A 19637-nucleotide genomic window follows, 5' to 3' on the forward strand; every position below is an offset into this window, starting at 1 on the left:
AATTTCTTGGACCTGAAACCGAGCCCAGAACAAGGTCTGTGTAGTAACATTCACTAGGTGTCAGTGTTTGACAGACTGTCTTGCCAGCATCATTAGTGGAATGTTCATTTTGGCACAAATTGCACATGGAAAATGCAATTAGGAAAAAGTTGCGCAAATAGCAATTAGAAACTGAACAACCCACCTTATTCATTTTATTCAGATTACCCTTGGCCACTAAGCTGAAATAAAGCTCCGCTGGAAACGACTTAGAGATGGTGACAGTAGCCTCTGGAGTGCATTGTCTGCAGGGAGAGTGCAACCAGGAGGCAACTTTGAAACCTGCCCACTTTGTCTTCCTGCCACTTTCTTCCCTTTTTCTTGACACCATCCTGTTGCTGCCATGGCCGTTAAGCCCAGCTTCCTTCCTTGACTACAGACGAGTTCCAGTGCAGGGAGAGGAAAACCTCTATCAAAGAATGGCATTTTAACATGAATCCAGCCTCAACAAATGTTGAACAGAGACGTATTACTATCTGCCCCATTTGTGATTGGTAAAGTACCAAAGGAAATTGTTCCTCCATTCAACTAGTTCAATCATCAGCGATGTACTAAACACTTACAATGTGCCAGACACTGCTCTGGGTTCAACAGAAGTAATAAATATCCCTGTCTTCGTGAATGTCCCTTTTGACTTAAGACAAACAGAAAGAGTAAAATATATAGTAAGCTAGTGTTGAAAACCACTATGGAAAAAAATAAAGAAGGGAAAGGAGAGAGTGAGTTCCTGGTATGGAAATGATTGCCAATTTACTGTGGTGGAAGACAACCCTGAGTAGGTAGCACAAGCACAAAATCCTGAGAGAAGGAGAGAGTAGCGCCATCTCAGGAAATGGCATGCAGGCAGAGGAACTGGCAAATGCCTTGAAAGATGAAGGCACCTGGTGGGTTCCAGAAGGAAGCAAGGTCAGTGAGGATGGAGGGTAGCAGGAAATGAGATCAGAGAAGTCAAGAGAAGCGGAAGGGTACACAATGTCAAGGGTCTTTACACCATTGTGCAGGTGGGCATTGACTCTGGGAACCATCAGAGATTTTGAGTAGAGGGGCAATGCCATCTAACATGACTGTGAAAGATGATCTTGAGGCGGTCAGGGTATGAAGGCAAAAGCAGAGAGACAAGGTAGGAGGCTCAGTCGTGTCCGACTCCTAGCGACCCCATGGACTGTAGCCTACCAGGCTCCTCTGTCCGTAGAATTTTCCAGGCAAGAGTACTGGAGTGGGTTGCCATTTCCTTCTCCTGTATAAATACTACTGAGAAATAACCTGTGTCTCCTACATTGGCAGGTGGATTCTTTACCACTGAGCTGCCAAGAAAGCCCCTAAGTATTTATTTCTAAGATACAGGATATGTATACTGGTGAAATGCTGTGTATCGTTTGGAAACAGGAAGCAAATATATGTAACTATAAAGTTAGATCTTCAAAATAAATTAAAATAAAAAAAACCAGTAGATTTATTTTTTTCATAAAGTTATTTCTCAGTATACCGAGAAATAAATCTACTGGGTTTTTTTTTTTTTCATTTTAATTTATTAAGGGCTTCCTTGGCAGCTCAGTGGTAAAGAATCTACCTGCTGATGTAGGAGACACAGGTTCAACTCCTCATCCAGGAAGATCCCACGTGCCATGCAGCGACTAAGCCTATGCTCCACAGCTACTGAGCTACTGTGTTCTAGAGCCTGGGAACCACAACTACAGAAGCCCAAATGCCCTAGAGCCTGTGCTCCACACCAAGAGAAGTCACCACAACAAGAAAAGCCTGTGCACTGCAATGAAGAGTAGCCCCTGTTTACTGCAACAAAAGAAAAGCCTGTGCAGCAACAAAGACCCAGTCTTTGTTGGTGACTGGGTGTCATGCTGTATATTGTCACCCTACTTACTTAACTCATATGCAGAGTACACTACGCAAAATGCTAGCTTGGATGAGTCAAGATTGCCGAGAAAAATATCAGTTACCTGAGATATGCAGATGACACCATCCTAACGGCAGAAAGCAAAGAGGAAAGGAAGAGCCTCTTGATGAAAATGAAAGAGGAGAGTGAAAAAGCTGGCTTAGAACTTAACATTCAAAAACTACAATAACAGCATCCAAAAGGGAAACAGTGACAGCCTTTCTTTTCTTTGGCTCCAAAATCACCGCAGACAGTGACTGCAGCCATGAAATTAAAGGACGTTTGCTCCTTCAAAGAAAAGCTATGACAAACCTAGACAGCATATTAAAAAGCAGAGACATTACTTTGCCGACAAAGATTCGTCTAGTCAAAGCTATGGTAGTAGTCATGTACAGATGTGAGAGCTGGACCATACAGAAGGTTGAACACTAAAGAACTGATGCTTTCGAACTGTTGTGCTGGAGAAGATTCTTGAGAGTCCCTTGGACAGCAAGGAGATCAAACCAATCAATCCTTAAGGAAATTAACTTTGAATATTCATTGGAAGGAGTGATGCTGAAGCAGAAGCTCCAATCCTTTGCCCATCTGATGTGAAGACTTGACTCATTGGAAAAGACCCTGATGCTGGGAAAGACTGAGGACAGGAGGAGAAGAGGGTGACAGAAGATGAGATGGTTGGACAGCATCATCAATGAGTCAACTCAACGGACATGAGTGTGACCATACACTGGGGATAGTGAAGGACAGAAAACCTGGTGTGCCACAGTCTATGGGGTCACAAAGAGTCAGACACAGCTGATGTTGAGGGACTGAACAACAACAAAATAAATAAATAATTTTTAACCAAAAGTAAATACTTAGGTAGCCTTCTAATTCCCACTAGCACTAACTATGCTATACAAATAGACTTGAACACAACTATCTTTATAGAACTATATGAAAATATTTCTCTGGGATATATATCTAGCAGCAAGATCTCTGGGTCATAGAACAAATACACACTTAATTTTACAAAATATTTCCAAATTGCTTTCCAGAATGGAAAAACCAGGCTATACGTTCACAAGCAGTTACAACCTTCCCATCTCTTCATATTTTCAAATACTTGATGTTGTTCCCCTGTCCAAATTTTGCAATTCTGGGGGGCATTTTACTAGTCTCCATTAATGTTATAACAAATTAGTAGAAATATAATGGCTTACAACAACTCATAAATCCAAAAAAAAGTAATCGCTGGGTTAAAATGAAGATGTCAGGGATCCATTCCTTTCTGGTGGCTCCAGGAGAGACCCTGCTTCCCTATCTTTTCCAGTTTCTGGAACTTGTCTGCACTTCTTGGATAGCCCCTTCCTCTATTTTCAAAATCAGCAATGTATTTTTTAAACCTTCCTCTCACTCTGAATTTCCTGGTTTTCTCTTATAAAGACCCTTGTAATTACATTTGGCCCACCCAGATAATTCAGGATAGTCTCTCTGTCTCAGAATTCTCAACCTAATCAGATCTTCAGAGTCTCTTTGCCAAGCAAGACAATAGGTTCCAAGGATTAAAATGTAGACAGCTTTTCTGGGGGTCAGGAGGAGGGTAGTATTCCACTTTTTATAAGTGTAAAGATTAAAAAAAAACCCTCAATAGAGTGGCAATAAAATAAAGGCCATATTCCACACCAAATGCCTCATGAGCTTCTTTCAGTCACACACTACATTGTCCAATGACACTCACATGCTGTATGATAAGGGCACTGGAGACATGTAGAGAAAGGACTTGTACAACAATAATGAATCTTCAAACTAACACAAATCAGAAACTCCATGAACCAGCTTCTAAATAAATCTACAAGTTCCTAAACACCTGACAGATGAATAATTAAGCAGAAATGAATATACCTTCATCTAGCTCTAAGACACAAATTTAATTGGGAATTCCCTTATTTGTTAAAGTCCAAATTCAATGTCATTAGTGCACAAGTATTGATTGTACAATTATTACCATAGATTTGCTATGTTTCATCCCTGAAAACAAAACTGTTCCTAAATTTGTACACAGAATTTTATATTGTTGCCCACTTTAATGGTGCAGATCAGAATCTGAGAAAGAAAGTAACCTTAGGTATCAGTTTTCAAATTTCTTTTCTATTGAAAGCAGTTGGAACCTTTTTCTAACAAACCCTTATATTGATTACCAAAGCATAATAAACTTAACCTTGAAAGTGACCCGCAGTCGAAGCTCACTCCTCTTTCCTCATGGCAGCAGCCCTGGTGGAACCTCTGAGGGTATCATAGGCTTTGAGTATTAGAGCTTGACTAACCTGGGGATACTATAGAGGGTAAACTTCCAAAACAGAAGAAAAGTATATAGCAATTTTTGTGCATACAGTAAATCTGTTTGCCAAGAAGGAGGCCTATTAGGATTTGTCAATGGTAGAAGACTACCCTACCTACAACAGAGAATCTGGAAGGGATGTCACATAAAGTGGTAACCAAAACACAGACACATTAATTTTCCAGAAAGAGACCATCATAACTGGTTCATCTGTAACAAGCGTGTTAGTCACAGTAGCACCCTTATAGCTCGCTTGCATGAGTGTAGTAGGTAAATCTGGAGAGGAAGTTCTGCACTAACCATTTGGGGGAGTATGTGGTAACATGGCGGAGAAGGCAATGGCACCCCACTCCAGTACTCTTGCCTGGAAAATCCCATGGATGGAGGAGCCTGGAAGGCTGCAGTCCACGGGGTCGCTAAGGGTCGGACAAGACTCAGCGACTTCACTTTCACTTTTCACTTTCATGCATTGGAGAAGGAAATGGCAACCCACTCCAGTGTTCTTGCCTGGAGAATCCCAGGGATGGGGAAGCCTGGTGGGCTTCCATCTGTGGGGTCGCACAGAGTCGGACACGACTGAAGCGACTTAGCAGCAGCAGCGGTAACATGGAGCAATTAGATATTTGCGTTAGAATTTAGGAATATAAAGTTCTAATGATTGTGTTAAAATGTATGGTCTAGCCAATCAGAATCTCAATATATGGAAATGTACAACGTCTTGGCCATTTTAATGATTTTTTCCATCCTCTTGCTGCTAATACTCTAAACTCTCATGCCCCACTAAGTCCTTCCTATCATCTCATTGTCCCTAGAATTCAGCCATCATTACTTCATGCCAATAAACCTACGTCCAAATGCATGCTCGGCAACACAAAGCATCTCTATCAGCTACCTGGTGTCCTATCCAAACTGGGTTCAAATCACTGTTTATGGTCACTTCTCTTATGTCTATTTTTAATATTCACCAAGCTACAATAGAGTGCCTGAGGAACTATGGACGGAGGTTCGTGACATTGTACAGGAGACAGGGATCAAGACCATCCCCATGGAAAAGAAATGCAAAAAAGCAAAATGGCTGTCTGGGGAGGCCTTACAAATAGCTGTGAAAAGAACAGAAGCGAAAAGCAAAGGAGAAAAGGAAAGATATAAGCATATGAATGCAGAGTTCCAAAGAATAGCAAGGAGAAAAAGAAAGCCTTCTCCAGCAATCAATGCAAAGAAATAGAGGAAAACAACAGAATGGGAAAGACTAGAGATCCCTTCAAGAAAATTAGAGATACCAAGGGAACATTTCATGCAAAGACGGGCTTCATAAAGGACAGAAATGGTATGGACCTAACAGAAGCAGAAGATATTAAGATGAGGTGGCAAGAATACACAGAAGAACTGTACAAAAAAGATCTCCATGACCCAGATAATCATGATGGCGTGATCACTCACCTAGAGGCAGACATCCTGGAATGTGAAGTCAAGTGGGCCTTAGAAAGCATCACTATGAACAAAGCTAGTGGAGGTGATGGAATTCCAGCTGAGCTATTTCAAATCCTGAAAGATGATGCTGTGAAAGTGCTGCACTCAATATGCTAGCAAATTTGGAAAACTCAGCAGTGGCCACAGGACTGGAAAAGATCAGTTTTCATTCCAATCCCAAAGAAAGGCAATGACCAAAGAATGCTCAAACTACCACACAAGTGCACTCATCTCACTAGTAAAGTAATGCTCAAAATTCTCCAAGCCAGGCTTCAGCAATAGTGAACCATGAACTTCCAGATGTTCAAGCTGGTTTTAGAAAAGGCAGAGGAACCAGAGATCAAATTGACAACATCTGCTGGATCATCAAAAAAGCAAGAGAGTTCCAGAGAAACATCTATTTCTGCTTTATTGACTATGCCAAAGCCTTTGACTGTGTGGATCACAATAAACTGTGGAAAATTCTGAAAGAGATGGGAATACCAGAGCATCTGACCTGCCTCTTGAGAAACCTATATGCAGGTCAGGAAGCAACAGTTAGAACTGGCCATGGAACAACAGACTGGTTCCCAATAGGAAAAGGAGTACGTCAAGGCTGTACATTGTCACCCTGCTTATTTAACTTATATGCAGAGTACATCATGAGAAACGCTGGGCTGGAAGAAGAACAAGCTGGAATCAAGATTGCTGGGAGAAATATCAATAACCTCAGATATGCAGATGACACCACCCTTATGGCAGAAAGTGAAGAGGAACTCAAAAGCCTCTTGATGAAAGTGAAAAAGGAGAGTGAAAAAGTTGGCTTAAAGCTCAACATTCAGAAAACAAAGATCATGGCATCCAGTCCCATCACTTCATGGGAAATAGATGGGGAAACAGTGGAAACAGTGTCAGACTTTATTTTTCTGGGCTCCAAAATCACTGAAGATGTTGGCTGCAGCCATGAAATTAAAAGACGCTTACTCCTTGGAAGGAAAGTTATGACCAACCTAGATAGCATATTCAACAGCAGAGACATTACTTTGCCAACAAAGGTCTGTCTAGTCAAGACTATGGTTTTTCCTGTGGTCATGTATGGATGTGAGAGTTGGACTGTGAAGAAAGCTGAGCGCCAAAGAATTGATGCTTTTGAACTGTGGTGTTGGAGAAGACTCTTGAGAGTCCCTTGGCCTGCAAGGAGATCCAATCAGTCCATTCTGAAGGAGATTAGCCCTAGGTGTTCTTTGGAAGGAATGATGCTAAAGCTGAAACTCCAGTACTTTGGCCACCTCATGCGAAGAGTTGACTCATTGGGAAAGACTCTGATGCTGGGAGGGATTGGGGGCAGGAGAAGAAGGGGATGACAGAGGATGAGATGGCTGGATGGCATCACTGACTCGATGGATGTGAGTCTGAGTGAACTCCGGGAGTTGGTGATGGACAGGGAGGTCTGGTGTGCTGCGATTCATGGGGTCACAAAGAGTCGGACACAACTGAGTGACTGAACTGAACTGAAGCTACAATATTTACATGGTCTTCTTAATTTAATTTTCTGGTTCTCAATTGGTGAAAATGACAAGGAGTTGGCAATATTTGCAGTCGTCCTTGGGTTGATGGATTGTTTTCTGCTTAAAACACTCAATTTAGAAATGTTCCTTAGACAATTTGGCTTAAACAAAAAAAAATCAACACACTTTCTGCTCTGTTTTTAGTCATTGCTTTGTTTCCATCTGTCAAAGGGACTCTGTGCTCTTTTTCTTTTTTAACAACTTCTCAAATGTTGAAATTTAACCAATAGGCCTTGACTGTGATTTGATTTACTTTTAATGCTATAAATTGACTTAAATCTTTGGCTACAGTGGAGCAATCCACATACCTGGCTGCCAATATGGAAATTAAAAGGTGAATTATCCAGGTATGGCCATACAAACTGGATTAGAGAATGATATGATTGAAAGATTGGCTTGAGATACTGCAATGCAGCCCAAGTATCATTCATATGGAACAGACTGGACTTGTAACCTGGAACCCCAAGTTGGTGGTTTGGCTGCTAGAAGAAACTCACAACAGGTAAACCTCTCCTTTCACAGCCCAGAAACCTAGTGTTTACCAAGTTCTGAGTAAGAAAACAAGCAACATGATGAGCAGAGATCCAGGACTGTGACTCCAAGTGAACATCCCCAGCTGAACTGGAAATGCTGCATGCAGCCACATCTACTGAAAAGCCAGAAACCATCTTAGTATTACATTCCGTAGACCCTTAAATATTGTGTCAAAGAATGAAAGACACATGCATTAAGTAGGGTTCTTCGGGGTAACAGGAGAGAAAGAGGGAAACTGTTCATTTAAGAAATTGGATCATGTGATTGGGGGGGGCTGGCAAGTCCAAGATTTGCAGAACAGACCAGCAGGCTACAGCCTCAGTGAAGAACTGGTGTCATAACTTGAATCTGAAAACAATCTGAAGGGAGCATGCCTTCTTCCTCAGGGGACTTCAAATTTTTCTCTTAAGGCCTTTAAATGGTTGGTGAAGTCCCACCAACTTCATGAGGATTACCTAATCTGCTTTACTCAGTCTATTAATTTAAATGCCAATTGCATCCAAAAAAAATCTTCACAGAAAACATTTAGACTGGAGTTTAACCACACACCTGGGCGCTATAGTCTAGCCAAGCTGATATCTAAGATTAACCACCACAGAACAGTAACTTTTACTCTAGTTCTTTTATTTATTCACTCAAAAATTTTTACTGAGTCCTACCTCTTGCTAGGTAATCTCATAAACACTCATGATGCAGTGGGGAATAAGACTGACTGCATGTTGGCTTTCATGAAGATCACAGCCCAGTCAGGAATATGAACAAGAGAAAAACAGAAGATATTGAGTGAGCCATTGCCTACTAATTAGGAATTTTTGCTGAAGCCTGGAGGAAAAGGCTAGGTAATTATCCTTCTATTCTAAAGAGAAGTGGTTGGTTTCTGCAATTATAAGCAAGCACATAATATATGAAGTATACGAAATATGAGTTGAGCAGGAAACTCATGTGTCTCAGAAAGGCCTAACTTCTTCAGATTGTCTACACTGCATGGTATTTAAGAAGTATAATTTTCATCATGAAGATATTTCTATCCCAAGGAGTTCCCAAGATGGCTGAGTAGAAAGACTCTGAGCTCATCTCCTCTCATGAGCACACCAAAATTACATTTACAGAGCAAATGGCATACTATTTCAGTGAAAAAGACCAGAACATACCAGAAGAGATCTTCTACAACTAAAGATATAAAGAAGAAACCACAACAAGACAGACAAGAAGGGACAGTCTCACAATATAGTCAGGAACCACTTCCTGAGGGGGCAATCCATACACAGGAGAATAATTACAACTGCAGAGTTTCTCACCTAGAAGTGATGGGTCTGAGCCCCACAAAGTGTTCCCTAGCCTAGGGGCCCTCCACTGGGAAGATGAGTCCCCAGAATATTTGGCTTTAAAGGCCAGTGGGGTTTGCTTTTGGGAGACCCAGAAAGAAATAAAGAAAGTGAAATTGCTCAGTTGTGTCCAACTCTTGGCAACCCCATGGACTGTAGCCTCCAAACTCCTTCATCCATGGGATTTTCCAGGCAAGAATACTGGAGTGGGTTGCCATTCCCTTCTCCAAGGGATCTTTCCAACCCAGGGATCGAACCTGGGTCTCCCACACTGCAGGCAGCCTCTTTACCATCTGAACCACCAGGGAAGCCTGGGAGACCCAGAGGACTATGGGAAATAGACTCCTCTCTTAAAGGGTATGTTTATTCCTTCTAGCATACTTTCCATTTCAATTATTGTATTCTTTATCCCTGGTTGGTTCTTCTTTATATTTTCTAACTATTCTTTAAAAGCTTAATTTCAAAGAAAGGCAATGCCAAAAAATGTTCAGACTACCACACAATTGCACTCATCTCACATGCTAGCAATATAATGCTCAAAATTCTCCAAGCCAGGCTTCAACAGTACGTGAACCATGAACTTCAAGATGTTCAAGCTAGATTTAGCAAAGGCAGAGGAACCAGAGATCAAATTGCCAACATCTGTTGGATCATTGAAAAAGCAAGAGAGTTCCAGTAAAACATCTACTTCTGTTTCTTGATTATGCCAAAGCCTTTGACTGTTGAGATCACAACAAATTGTGGAAAATTCTTCAAGAGATGGGAATACCAGACCACCTTACCTGCCTCCTGAGAAATCTGTATGCGGGTCAAGGAGAAACAGTTAGAACTGGACTTGGAACAACAGACTGGTTCCAAATTGGGAAAGGAGTACATCAAGGCTGTATATTGTCAACCTTATTATTTAACTTATATGAAGAGTATATCATGTGAAATGCCAGGCTGGATAAAGCAGAAGCTGGAATCAAGATTGCTGGAAGAAATATCAATAACCTCAGATATGAAGATGATACCACCCTTATGGTGGAAAGTGAAGAGGAACTAAAGAGCTTTCTTGATGAAAGTGAAAGAGGAGAGTGAAAAGGTGGCTTAAAACTCAACATTTAAAAAACTAAGATCACAGCATCCTATCCCATCACTTCATGGCAAATAAATGGGGAAACAGTGACAGACTTTATTTTCTTGGGCTCCAAATTCAGTGCAGAGGGTGACTGCAGCCATGAAATCAAAAGATGCTTGCCCCTTGGAAGAAAAGCTATGACCAACCTAGACAGCATATTGAAAAGCAGACACTTACTATGACAACAAAGGTTTGTCTAGTCAAGGCTATGGTTTTTCCAGTAGTCATGTATGGATGTGAGAGTTGGACTATAAGGAAAGCTGAGTGCCAAAGAATTGATGCTTTTGACCTGTGTTGTTGGAGAAGACACTTGAGAGTCCCTTGGACTGCAAGGAGATCCAACCAGTCCATTCTGAAGGAGATCAGTCCTGAATATTCATTAGAAGGACTGATGCTGAAGCTGAAACTCCAATACTTTGGCCACCTGATGTGAAGAACCGACTCATTGGAAAAGGCCCTGATGCCGGGAAAGATTGAAGGCGGGAGGATGAGATGGATGGATGGCATCACCAACTCAATGGACATAGTTTGAGCAAGCTCCAGGAGTTGGTGATGGACAGGGAAGCCTGGCGTGCTGCAGTCTGTGGGGTCAAAGAGTCAGACATGACTGAGCAACCAAACTGAACTTCTTGCTTTGTTCACCCATTCATCTCCCAGTTTCTTAGATCGTCTTTACAATTATTACCTTGAATTCTCTCAGATAAATTTCCTGTCTTCACCTCACTTAGTTCTTGTATGGCTTTATCTTTTTCCTTCATTTGAAACATGTTCCTCTGGCACCTCCTTTTGCCTAACTTGCTGTTTTTATTTCTATGTATCTGGTAGGTCGGTTACATTTTTCTGACCTGAGAGAAATGGCCTTTAGAGGAAGATGTCTTTTATGCCCCAGTGCCACACTCCCTTCTGGTCACCAGAGCTATTTGCTCTAGTGGTGCCCACTGTGTGGCTGTGTGGGTCCTTCTGTTGTGACAGACTGATACTGTGGGTGGTCTGGTGGATGTGACTGGTCCCAGTCTGGTTTGTTGCCAGGCCCTAACTTGTGCGGAGGCTGCAGGGTGCTGGTTGGCAGGACAGGGTCATGATATACTTTAATGTATATAAATGAACTTAATGTTCCAGTCAAAATACATAGAATGGCTGAATGGATATAAAACATAAGGCCAACATTATGATCCACCTTTGGTAGACTAGATAGACCAGTGTTTATTAAAAGAAATATTTTTAACACATGCCATGAGGAGTCACACTATTTTAAGACAGATGACACCTTGATACAACTAAGAGCAATTCTGGGACTAACAGGGAAGTAGCTGAGGAAACTGGCCGCTTCTCATTCGAGTGACTCTTAGAAACAATGAAGAGCCTCCTTATTAAGCTATTAGTGAGGCTGTGTGAAGGAAGCAAAGAGGACAGAGGGCATATAGAGGTGGTCCACAAGTCTTATCTTTTCTTCCTGGCTGAGCCTTCACAGAAACTTTCTTCAAGATACTGAAAGTGTATGTATCCTAGGTAAAATATCCATAGCATGTTTATAAAAGATCACTCTGGTAAGCTCTTGCCGAGACTTAAGGATCATAGCTGTCTTCTTTGACTATCCTTCATAGTCCAGAGAAAATGAATGATGATAATGTTACTCATCTACAAGAGTTCAGTTTTCTCCATAAACACAGCTGTGTCGTGAGTTAAGCAAATTCAATATGTGAAAATTTGGATTGACTGAAAAATAAACTGAAGATGATTATTTGCACCATAAAAGAATTCTGTGCTTTATGAATGATTCATCATGGAATTATTTTGAATAGTGAGGTCTCTTAATGATCCTGAAATAGAGTTCTGTTTATAAGCATGTGATTAGCATGCAAGTGTTTAAAGCTTCATCAGCTGTATATAGAAAGGTATAGACACTCTGATGGTTCTCTTTCATGAAAGATTCTGTTTATGCTTTTCAAAGACAGATCAGTTTTAATTTATTTTACCATTTAGGTTTAAGCTAACTTTTCCCTTAAGTTGACTCTTTAGGAAAACAATTTCCATTATTTCAATGATAGTTAAGATTATTTTGTCTATTTGATCATCTAATTCTAGAAAATAATAATAGAGCCATCATTTTAGTAAGACTATGGTATGTAATCACATCACTTGTGTTACTGTCAGAGCACTGCATCTATGAATAAGTAATTACCAGACTAATATGTGAAACCATTTAAATGTGACAAAAATTAGGAGACATAAGCAGGTAATCAACAGCAACAGGGAATACAGGAACATTCCTGTTCTCACTTCACAAGACAAGATGGGAGAGAGTGTGTGATGTGCTCAGTTGCTCAGTCATGTCTGACTCTTTGTGGTCTCATGGACTATCACCTGCCAGATTCCTCTGCCCATGGAATCTTCCAAGCAAGAACACTGGAGCGGTAACCACTTCCTACTCTAGGGGTTCATCCCGACCCAAGGATCAAACCTGAGTCTCTTGCGTCTCCTGCATTCACAGGCAGATTTTTTTACCACTAGCACCACCTGGGAAGTGGGAGAGGGTATCAAGAGATATTGTCAAATGTTGCTGGAACAAAAAGAATGATCATTTAAAGCTCCAAAAGGTCAAACAAACAAACAAAAATGTGAGAGCTGAAAATAATAAATCTACTCATCAAAAACCAGGAGAAGAAGAGAGAAATGGTGTTCAGCTTAAGTAAACCTTATCTTCCATAATGGAAGATTGGTCAAAATATACTGTCTGAAGTTTTAAAATCAAGAAAATATCATAATATAAAACATTACATTTAAACTTGTCAGTGAAACTACCAGAAGAACTAAAGGAGAAAGGTTAAAAGTTTTTCCTTTGTAAAGTAAAGATAGGAAGAGAATGGATGGTGGGCAGAAAGTTGCTTTTCAGCAAAGATCCTTTGCTGCTGTACTTTTTTATTTAACTGTGTACCCGTTCTAATTTGATTTAATCAAAACTTTTGTATGTGCGCAAATAAAGGCATACAACCACAGCAGGACTGTCAACGGTTCCCATCTTCCTGACAACAAAATGCAAAGTTATAGGATGATCATGAGGCCATGCCTGACCTAGATATGCTTACCTGTCTATCCTCTTTCACCAGTTTCCAACGTCCATCTGCAATCCAGCTGTACTGAACAACTTACAACTCCTCCAGATTCTTCTTTTTCTTCTGCTCCTCAACATTCTTGTATGTTCTTCTGCTTGCTATTTGCCTATTGGGTCTCCCACCCATTTCCTATCTTTCCTATGCTCTGCTCTGCATCATTCGGAGCTGACTTCTGCAAAACACATTCCTCAACTCCCCTGCCTGGGCAGTAAGGGGCAGGGATGAGAAACTTACATGCTGGAGAAAGGCAAAACTCAGGGTATTTTCCCTTACATCTCTGCTAATGGTAGCTTCCCTGATAGTGCCGCATGTCCTTGATGGTCCCAGCTCCTGGTAAGCAGACCCTTCCATGGCTTTATTCCCACCTGGTAACCCCAGCTGTCCTGCTCCTGTCAATACAGACACTTCTCTTTCTCTCTCCAGCCATAAGAACCAAAGTGGTTGGTTTTTTCAGGTGCTTAACTGTAGCCATGAAGTTAAAAGATGCTTGCTCCTTGAAAAGAAAGCTATAACAAACCTAGACAGCATTTTAAAAAGCAAAAGACATCACTTTGCCTACAAAGGTCCATATAATCAATGCTATGGTTTTTCCAGTAGTCATGTATGGGTATGAGAGTTGGACCATAAAGAAGATTTAGTGCTGAAGAATTGATACTTTTGAATTGTGGGGACGGAGAAGACTTTTGAGAGTCCCCTGGACTGCAAGAAGATAAAACCAGTTAATCCTAAAGGAAATAAACCCTGAATAATCATTTAAAGGACTGAAGCTGAAGCTCTAATACTTTGGTCACCTAATGTGAAGAACTGACTAATTGGAAAAAAACTTGATGCTGGGAAAGATTGAAGGCAAAAAGAGTAGGGGGTGGCAGAGGATGACATGGTTAGATAGCAACACCAATTCAATGGACGTGAATTTGAGCAAACTCTGGGATAGTGGAGGATAGAGGAGCCTGGCATGCTGCAGTCCATAGGATCACAAAGAGTCAGACATGACTTAGCGACTGAACAACAACAACAATCTCTGAGTTGCTTCATCATTTTACTTACCCTATCAACTCCACCAGTACCTTTGCAGCTTCTTGTATTAAATTCTCTCTTGCACTACATGGAGTAGCTTCCATTTCTCTGACTGGACCTTAGTAGAATTGATTAACTCTATCTGTCCATAAAGTCTGAGGTCACCACCTTTAAGAAGCCTGTCTGGTCTTGGTTAGCAGGTCTTCTTTTGTCTTCTAGATTTCTCTGTAGGAGTCATGACTCCTACTCTCACACTGCATTGTAGATGTTTTTTTGTTCTACCTTTCCAGAAGAATGTGAATGCCTTAAGGGTTGAGACCCTGAATGTTTGACTTATTTTTCCTGTGTTAAATACTCACTGGACCCAGTGAGCATTGAGTAAATATCTATTGAATGATGATACTAGAAGAATGGAAGATTTTCTCTTCTGATTGAAAGTAGAGTTGACTTTCTAAACACACAAATTTGCCAGTCCTAAGGTCATTCTTATGAATAGTCATTGAAGTATTCTCTAAACTGTGTCTTCCACCTCTGTGAGTACTTTTTAAGTGTTTTCCACCATGACACCCTATAAAACATATACAAAGACTCAGTGCTTAATAAAAAGTACTTTAAATAAAGCTTTTGTTTTGATGATATGTACAAATGTACACAAGACCAGTATTTTCTATTCAATTCCTTTCCACTCTGTTCTATTTTATTTTAAAACTTCTGGTTGTATCCTACTAAATTAATTTCATGAAAATCTAATAGTTCACAAACTTTCAATTGAAAAGTCTACCTTAGGTTATGGAGATGGTTTTCACTCATACAAGAGGACTTCAGAGATGCAGACAGATTATTTCTGCCATCCTCTTTTAAAATTGTTCCCTCCAATATATTACAGATACCTGAACTATGACTGTTATTTCTTAGCTGCCTTATGTTAAAGATTCAGTATCTACTACAGGACAAGGAACAACTGACAGGTTCAAAATTTGGAAAGGAATAAAGCAAGGCTGTTTGTTGTCACCCTACTTACTTAAATTATATGCAGAGTATATTATGTGAAATGCCATGCAAGCTGGAATCAAGATTTCCAAGAGAAATAGAAATTAACCTCAGATACTCAGATGATACCATTCTAATGGCATAAAGTGAAGAGGAACTAGCCTCTTGATGAGCGTGAAAGAGGAGAGTGAAAAATCTGGCTTGAAACTCAGCATTAAAAAAACTAAGATCATGGCATCTGGTCCCACCACTTCATGGCAAATAGAAAGGGAAAAAGCAGAAGCAGTGACAGATTTTATTTTCTTGGGCTCCAAAATCACTGCAGACAGTGACTGCAGTCATAAAAATAAAAGATGCTTGCTCCTTGGAAAGAAAGCTTTGACAAATCTAGACAGTGTATTAAAAAGCAGAGACATTAAGAGAAGGGGGAGACAGAGGATGAGATGGTTGGATGGCATCATTGACACAATGGACATGAGTTTAAGCAAACTCCAGGAGATAGTGAAGGACAGGGAAGCCTGGTGTGCTGCAGTCCATGGGGTCACAAAGAGTCCGACTTAGCTACTGAGGAACAACAATTCTTCAAATATAAATGTATATGCATACATATAGATGTACAAAATAATAAATGTTAAACATATATGTAAGTGTAAGGCTTCCCAGGTGGCGCTAGTGGTAAAGAACCTGCCTGCCAATGCAGGATACATAAGAGACTTGGGTTCGATCCCTGGATCACGAAGATCCCCTGGAGGAGGTGGTAACCCACTCCAGTATTCCTGCCTGGGATAATCCCAAGGACAGAGGAGTATGGTGGGCTACAGAGCATAGAGTTGCAAAGAGTCAGACACAACTGAAGCGACTTAGTACACAGTACACAGCACATGTAAGTATAATGCATATAGGTATTTAGATCTTATTACTTTTGTCTACAGGTAATATTTGATGAGCAAATGGATTTGAGAGCACTTTACTAACTACAGAAAACATCTACCCCTCAATCCAAAGAGTTGCAGGCAACATATTAAGAACTGCTAATGAAGCTATTCAATGCCAAGGAGATACAGTATTTAAACATTATCTTAAATAAAACTTAAGTCCAATGGAAAAAAAAAAGCAGAGGCATCACTTTACCAAAAAAGGTCCATATAGTCAAAGCTATGGTTTTTCCAGTAATCATATATGGATGTAAGAGTTGAACCATAAAGAAAGCTGAGCACCAAAGCATTGATGCTTTTGAACTGTGGTACTGGAGAAGACTCTTGAAAGTCCCTTGGACTGCAAGGAGATCAAACCAGTCCATCCTAAAGAAAATCAACCCTGAATATTCATTGGAAGGACTGATACTGAAGCTCCAATACTTCGGCCACCTGATGCAAAGAACTGACTTATTGGAAAAGACCCTGATGCTGGGAAAGATTGAAGGCAAAAGGACAAGGGGGCAGCAGAGGATGAGATGGTTAGATAGCATCATCAACTCAATGGAAATGAATTTGAGCAACCTCCAGGAGACAGTGGAGGCCAGAGGAGCCTGGCATGCTGCAGTTCATGGGGCCGCAGAGTCGGACACGATTTAGCGACTGAACAACCTACTGCAGCTAACAATACTATTAATAATTATAATTCTTCTTGGAAGGCGTAACACTTTATTATCACATACACCCCAATATTTACAAATGAGTTTCAGATATTTCTATAAGGGTAAGATTTGTTGAATAGGGAAGGAAAAAGTATTGAACACCTGAAGGGAAATAAAAAAGATTTCCTAATTTGGAAATACACACTTTTACAAAAGTAAAGGTTTAAACCACTCAATAATTTGTATCTTGAATGTTTAATTGAACAACTTGGATATGTTGACATCCTGATCAATAGGAATTCATGAACCTATCAAGGAACATACTTCAAAGATGATTTTTGATTTGTTCAATTCTATCTTTTTTTAAAATTTTTTATTATTATTATTTTTTTTTACTTTACAATATTGTATTGGTTTTGCCATACATCAACATGCATCTGCCACGGGTGTACACGTGTTCCCCAGCCTGAACCCCCCTCCCACCTCCCTCCCCATACCATCCCTCTGGGTCATCCCAGTGCACCAGCCCCAAACTTCCTGTATCCTGCATTGAACTTGGACTGGCAATTTGTTTCTTATATGATATTATACATGTTTTAATGCCATTCTCCTAAATCATCCCCCTCCCTCTCCCACAGAGTCCAAAAGACTGTTCTATAAATCTGTGTCTCTTTTGCTGTCTCACATACAGGGTTGTCGTTACCATTTTTCTAAATAAACTGGAGCCTATTATACAGAGTGAAGTAAGCCAGAAAGACAAACACCAATACAGTATACTAACGCATATATATGGAATTTAGAAAGATGTTCAATTCTATCTTAAAACGAGTTTTAAAACATTCATAATCTTGGATAGTGCATGGAACAAGCTGCAGAAAATCAAAATATTATGGTCTCATTGATTAAATATTTTGGATCAGGCTTACTATCAGAATATCCTCAATAGAATTACAGGGCACTCCTCCATCTCTCCTTTCTCATACACAGATACTGTTTTTCTTATGTACAGACACAAAAATAATTTTTTCCAAGGTATAACAGGAGACCATCACTGAGCCATCTGTGAGCAATTTCACATCTGAAACATATAACCAAGGTCAGGAACAAAAACACATAATAGATGGCTCAGGGTCAAAGTCTATATCCTGAACAAAGAGGTAGATGTGATCCAAAGCAAAAGAAACGTCACATTCTTTTCTTTGTGTTCAGTTTCTAGAGGCTCTCAACTCGAGGTTTAATGGAGCTGGGCATGGAGAGATGAGAACTGTTCCATGTGATCCTTCTTATTAATATGGTATAGTTTTTAAAAATGGGTATAAGTGCCTCTACCAAACTACTATTTGGTATTATTAAAAGACTTTTGTACATGGTCAATAGTGAAGCAGGAATAAAAAAATACTGAGTCAGATTAAAAAAAAAAAAAAAGTGCTTGTAAAGCCAGAGTTTTGTTCAAGCCTGCATTATGCATTCCGTAAATGCTGAGGGTATTTAAAGGGATAGTGACAAGAATAAGAGAAAAAGAAAGGGAGATTAGATGCAGAGGGAGAGAAAATAGATGTTTTTATAGGACTAAGTTTCTTTCTTTCTGGTAAAGCTTGCTGCTGCTGCTGCTAAGTCGCTTCAGTCGTGTCCAACTCTGTGCAACCCCGTAGACGGCAGCTCACCAGGCTCCGCTGTCCCTGGGATTCTCCAGGCAAGAACACTGGAGTGGGGTGCCATTTCCTTCTCCAATGCATGAAAATGAAAAGTGAAAGTGCAGTCACTCAGTTGTGTCCGACTCTTCGCAACCTCATGGACTGAAGCCTACCAGGCTCCTCCGTCCATGGGATTTTCCAGGCAAGAGTACTGGAGTGGGGTGCCATCGCCTTCTCCACTGGTAAAGCTTTGGTAAAGCGTACCCAAAATGTACAGCATTATATTTTAGATCAGATTCTTTTCAAAGCCTAGGTTTCTTGCTGATAATTAGATTGTCCGTAAAGAAATAGTGCTATGGGTTGAATTGCATCCCCTAATAGTTCATATGTTGATGTTCTAATCCCCAGTAGCTCAGAATGTGACCTTATTTGGAAATAGGGTCAATTCTGGTATCACTGGTTAAGCTGAGTTCAATCTGACTGTAGTGCAGTGAATCCGATCCAATATGACCAATGACTTTATGAAAAGGGGAAATTTGGACATAGAAACAAGCATGTACAGAGGGAAGATGGTATGAAGAGACACAGGGAGAAGGTGGCCATCTACAAGGTCAAGGAGCTAGACCTGGGATAGATTCTTCTCTCAAATCTTGTTTCTGGAGTTTTAGCTTTCAGAACCTTGAGACAATACACTTCGGTTAAGTCACCCAGGTTTTTGTTTTTAATCTTTGTTATGGCAATCCTGGCAAACCAATACAGAAACTAAGGCAGATTTTAGTTCATTCACTAAGATTTAAAAGACCGGTAAAATACTAAGCATTGCTCTAAGACAGGGATAGATTGATGAGTTGCTCAGTCCTTACCTTCAAAGAGTTAACAATCACAGTTAAGCATTCAAAAGCAAGCAGAATATTTATTGAACCACCCTAATGAAGGAAAAAAAGATGGCAAATATAACTGTTCTGGTTGTAAAGATAACCAAAGAGGCGAGAGTAAGTGACTTCTTAAGAAGAACATCACAAGAGTGAACTGAACTTTTCTCACTTAATTTGCCCAGAAAC

Source organism: Bos javanicus, chromosome 7 (assembly GCF_032452875.1).
Source record: "Bos javanicus breed banteng chromosome 7, ARS-OSU_banteng_1.0, whole genome shotgun sequence".
In the NCBI taxonomy this organism is placed as follows: Eukaryota; Metazoa; Chordata; class Mammalia; order Artiodactyla; family Bovidae; genus Bos; species Bos javanicus.